At 43.9% G+C, this 5,566-nt stretch overlaps 1 pseudogene; it reads left to right on the top strand.

The window, feature by feature from the left end:
* The first annotated feature begins 375 nt into the window (after window positions 1-375).
* LOC115032083 (U2 spliceosomal RNA) lies at window positions 376-552 on the top strand (annotated as a pseudogene).
* The last annotated feature ends 5,014 nt before the right edge of the window (window positions 553-5,566 follow it).

The following is a 5,566-nucleotide window of genomic DNA, read 5'->3' as shown; positions in this document are numbered from 1 at the left end:
AAAACAACAACAACAACAAACAACAACAACAACAAAACAGAGTGAGGTGTCTAGACTAATACACTGCTTCCTGGAATCAGTTATCATCATGGCCCTCCTGGGACTTATGACTCAGGAGACATGGACTGTTCAAGCTGAGTTCAATGTGACTACATTATGCTATCAGTCCCACTTATGACTTGAATTCTGTACACGTAGAGTTTTGATTCCATTTGTGCGTGTGTGTGTGACACAAAATAGAACCGTTATCGTTGTTTTCTAGGCTCTCTCATAACTCATCAAATGATAAGAAGGGAAACAGAACTTTGTCTGCTTTCTTTTTTCTTTTTTATTGTGGTGAGCATTCTAGACATGGCTAGCAAGAACACTCTCCACATCGCTTCTCGGCCTTTTGGCTAAGATCAAGTGCAGAACCCTCTCCGCAGTCGAGATAGACTTTCCTAATCTAGCCACACAAATTTTGTTGCTTGATTCATTTGCAGTTGCCAATCTGTTGGTTTGCAAATATATTTTCCAATTTTTATTTATTTTTATTTTATGTGTATGAGTGTTTTGCTTTCATGTATGTATGTATGTATGTATGTATGTATGTATGTATGTGTGTCTATATATATGTATTATGTATTTGTATTGTATGTGCATAGTGTCCATGGAGACAAGAAAAGAGAGTTGGATCCTCTGGGCCTAGAATCACAGTTGTGAGCTGCCATATGGTTGTTGGGAATCAAACTCAGGTCCTCTGGAAGAATAATCAGTGCTCTTAACCTCTGAGTCAACTTTCTAGCCCTTGCAAATGTATTTTTGTATTGCTTCCAGAATGGATCTGCCTTGACAAGTAGATTAGTTGATTGATTGAAGTTTAATCTGTACCTGCCATTTTCTGTGTGTGTAGGAACATGCTAGGTAGATGCTAGCAGGCCAAACAGATGTAAAGATTGAGGTAGAATTGCTCTGCTGGCCCCCCAGATGCTGTATTTCTATTCCAGTGGAGACTGCTTCCATCCCAGGTGAGGAGCAGGGAATATGGTAATATAAGGACTCAAGGTCAGAAGCTCAGGCCAGAACATTTAATGGTGCTAAGGAATCAGGTAGGGAAGGGCAATGACATGACCCCTGAAACATGACTGGAGCTCCCAAGGTTGTGCGAGTCTCTCAACTTTGTACATCCCCAAACCAAATTTCTAGCTGGATCCCAAACTTGATCTATCTAAGAGATTGTGTACAGACCAGAAAATGACTTTATTTATAGCAGAGTGCATTTTCTAATCTGAACTGTTACATCTCTTTACCCAGACCTCCGAGGAAGCAGAGTGCAAGTCAGAATGGATAAGAATATTGCTTGATGAGTTTGGGGCTCAAAGGTAAGAGTGGCCCAGCCCATTCCTTGTGCTCGCTGACAGTCTCGTTGGTCTCATGTCCACGCCCTGGCTGAAGACCATTATATAGTAAGTTGCCAGCACCAAACAAGCCAAGCTAAACCCTCAGTTTAGGAGTCAGATTGTGATTGCACCACTTTTTATGGAGGACCTAAGAGAGGTCATGAACTTTAGGTCCCCAAATTTACCTGTTCCTTACCTACAACATGGAAGAATGTTAGTCCAACTCCATACAAGTAAGGTGAGGGTTTAGTTAACTAAATAAAGCATTTTGCAGCAAACATATCCCCCCCAACCCGTGTAAGTATGAAACAGATGTCAATCACAAAGAGGAAGGCACCCTGCCTCAGGACCGCTCTGATTGCTTGCCCAGGGTTTTCCTTAGTCACTAAACCTACCATGTTTTCCTACCTGACTTATCACATCTAACTTTTCAAGTCCCCCCCCTCCCTGCCCCCTCAACCCTCCACTGACTTTGTCCGAAGACCTAGAACATATTTCTAAATCTGATGGGGTTTAGTGCAAAGGAAGAGTTGTTAGAAGAGATAGGAACTGAATAAGCATTCAACGTATAACAAGGTCTGGGAGACTGGCAGGGATAAGAATGAGTACAAACAGAGCGGACCTTGCATGCAGAGCAAGGAGGGAGGAGCGTGCAGAGCGTGTGGAAGATCATGGCATCTGGAGTAGAAAGTGTGAGGCCAGGTGAGAGACTAGATAAGTAGGCTAAGCAGGGGCAGATCAAGAGCCCTCCACCCCTTGCCAGAGTGTGGGGTTCATTGGTTTGCTTGTTGGTTTTGGTTTCCTGAGACAAGGTTTCTCTCTGTGTATCCTTGGCTGTCCTGGAACTCCCTCTAGACCAGGCTGACCTTGAACTCATGGAGGTCTGCCTGCTTCTGCCTCCTGAGTGCAGAAGCAGGTCTAAAGGTGTGTGCTGTCACTACCTGGCTCCTGGTTATGAAGCTTATTTTACAATGTTTACAGTATTGCCAGAGGGAAGCCTGCAAGCAAAGCAGTGTGCTCAGGATGAAGTTTTAGGTATGGAAACTACATTTCCCTGATCTCTCTAGCCTGGACCACAATGATAGTGATTGTGGGGATGGATTGGAGGTTTCCTTCCTGCTTTTTTTTTTTCTTTCTTTTTTTTTTTTTTTTTTAAAGATTTATTTATTTATTATATGTAGGTACACTGTAGCTGTCTTCAGACACTCCAGAAGAGGGCGCCAGATCTCGTTATGGATGGTTGTGAGCCACCGTGTGGTTGCTGGGATTTGAACTCTGGACCTTTGGAAGAGCAGTCGGGTGCTCTTACCCACTGAGCCATCTCACCAGCCCTCCTTCCTGCTTTTATACAGGCAGTGCGGATAGAACCTTCGGGTTTCTGGAAATGGTCTAGGCACAGAATGCAGGTAATGATGGACAAAGTCCCTGCTCTCGTAGGAAAAACAGACAAACCCACCAGACATCGTTAGATAGAGAGGGGCTATCCTAATACAATGCATGATGAGCAATGGTGGGCCAGGTGACAGGAGCAGGATTGCAGCTCTCCCTGCCACCCCCACATCTTGTTAAGTTGTGTTAGCTAGGAGCAGCTTCCTCCAACTGTCACATGCACTTCTGGAAGACTTCATCCCCACAGGAGCAACATTACATCATCACATACGGGATGTGTGGGAAAGGGCTTCCTTGAGCAGGCAACCACAGATGTAAAATCTCCACTAAACACTCCCTTCCTTTAGTCATTTTCTCTTGAACAATGGTCTTCTGTAGCCCGGTTAGTCTCCATAGACAGCTGAGAATAACCTTGGTCTCCTGATCTCTTTTCCTTCTCTTCCCGAGTGCTGGGTTTTCAGGCCTGCACCACCACATTGGTTACCTCTGTCCTTATGAGTTCTGTCTAAGCCTCATCATAAGATGAAGAGGTGAGAACAAACTTGGAATCTGTGTTAAATTCCCAAGACAGAGAGAAAGGGACATAGGGCAGAAGGACACATGTGTACCGTGCTGTGTAGCTACTTTCTTGGAACAGAAGCTCCTTGAGACTCAAAAGGTTCTAAACCGAGGCTCTTTATGTCTCAGATAGTGAACAACTCAGAAATCTCAGGAAGTCCCTCAAGCTTGCCAGATGCATGTATAAACTGTAAGGACTCCATGTTGTCCACAGACCTCCAGAGTTCCAAGTTCCATGAGTCATCACCTCCGCTGGATGATTCAGCTGCCTCTAAGCATGGACCTGTAAGGAACCCATGTTCCTGTAAGTAGCTCCAGGAAACTCACTCACTGTGGAGCTAGAAATAGCCTGAATAGGGAGCAGGGAGAGGTCAGCACCGCACAGTCTTCTGGAGACGAGACACCATTGCAAGAGAATCTGTCGCAGCGGAGTCCTTCTGCTCTTGCCCAAACTGTCCTCTCTTAGACACACGACAGCAGTTCTGTGAGAGAACTTTTACATTTCTCCACATGAGGGCTGAGTAGCTGTTGCTTTCTTTATGAGAAATCTGTGATCATCATCATCTTCTCCCCCTCCTCTTGCTCCTCTTCCTCTTCTTCCCTTCCCTTCCCTTCCTCCTCCTCTTTCTCCTCCTCCTGTTACTATTGTGCCATTTTCTTGGATAGAATTTTCATTCAGTAGTGGCACAATTCTAAATATTCAATGTCTGCACAGACATAAGCTAAAACTGGTTATAACCCCTCCAACACACATTCTCTCTCTCTCTTGCTCTCTCTCTCTCTCTCTCTCTCTCTCTCTCACACACACACACACACACACACACAGGCACAACCACTGGATTCATACAATGTCAATTGAGTGGAGGCAAGCAAGCCTCCTCCCATAACACTTTACCAACTCTGTTGTGTTTGAATGCTTCTGACTACAATCAAAACACAGCATCAGTTGAGCAGAGGCAGCAGCTAGACAGCTGCTTATTTGAGTGTGGTCAAGGACACTGACATCACTGTTTAATCATCTGTTTGCTCATTCTAGAAGAAAGGGAGATTGGTCACCACTGTACTTTGATTGTGTTCAACTCAATCACCATGTTCCAAAAATAACAGGTTGTTATCGTCAAATACTCAGTTATTTTCAGTTCCCCTCCACTTCAACATGCCACAGCTATAACTGAAGAGCACAAGAGCAGAGAGACCATGGCTAACGTGTTTGCTGGAACCACTCATTGTTCCGGCTGATCTACTCCTAGCATTTTCTTCCTATTTCTGGTGTTCATAAGGTTGTTGTTGTTTTTAAAGATTATTTTAGTTTATGTGTAGTCTTCTGTTGCTGTGATAAAACACCACGACCGAGGCAATTTAAAATGGGAAGTGTTTATTTGGTGCTTATAGTTTCAGAGGGTTTGAGTCCGTGACCATGGTAGGAGGCAGATAGGCATAGTGCTGGAGAAGTAGCTGGATGCTCATCTTGAGACAGAACCATGAGGCACAGAGATATAACTGAATGGCGTGGGCTTTTAAAGACATCCAAGTCCATCTCCACTGACATACCTCCTTCAATAAAGCCACATTTCCAAATCCTTCCCAAACAGTTACACCAACTGGGATCAACTAATCAAATATATGAGCCAATGGGGGGGTAGTATCATCATTAAAACCACCACTGTTGTTTTGCCTACTTGTGTGTCTGTGCACCACATGCATGGTGCCTGGTGCCCATGGAAGCCAAAAGAAAGCATTGGATACCCTCGGACTGGAGTTCCAGACAGTTATGAGCTGATTACTAGGGACTGAACCTCAGTTCGCTGGAAGAGTAGCCAGTGGACTTAGCCTTTGAAGCATTTCTTCAGGCCCCCTAAAGATTTATTTATTTATTAATTATGTATATGTATGTGTAGGTGAGCACTAGTGTCCTCAGAGGCCAGAGGCATCAGATCCTCTTGGAGCTGGAGTTATTTGCAGGCAATTGTGATCTACCCAACATGGTTGCTGGGAACTGGTCCTTTGGAAGAGCACTATGTGGTCTTAGCCTCTGCAATCTGTCTAGTCTCAAAGTATAAAGTATACAGATTTTATATGTACAAAGGTCTTTAGGTATATATTTTATGTTCTTATGAATATGCACATATTTGTATTTAAACTTTGAGGCTTTCATGACCATCATTGGAGCAAGTTATTACATAGAGGATATAAACTTGCCAAGCCTCACTTTATGTAGCTGTGTCAATGTAAAATGTTCT

The sequence above is a fragment of the Mus caroli genome, unplaced genomic scaffold (assembly GCF_978045245.1).
Source record: "Mus caroli unplaced genomic scaffold, Mus_caroli_1 scaffold_11, whole genome shotgun sequence".
NCBI classification, from domain to species: domain Eukaryota; kingdom Metazoa; phylum Chordata; class Mammalia; order Rodentia; family Muridae; genus Mus; species Mus caroli.
Note: the sequence above shows the minus strand (reverse complement) of the source record. Positions and strands in the feature narration are given on the sequence as shown.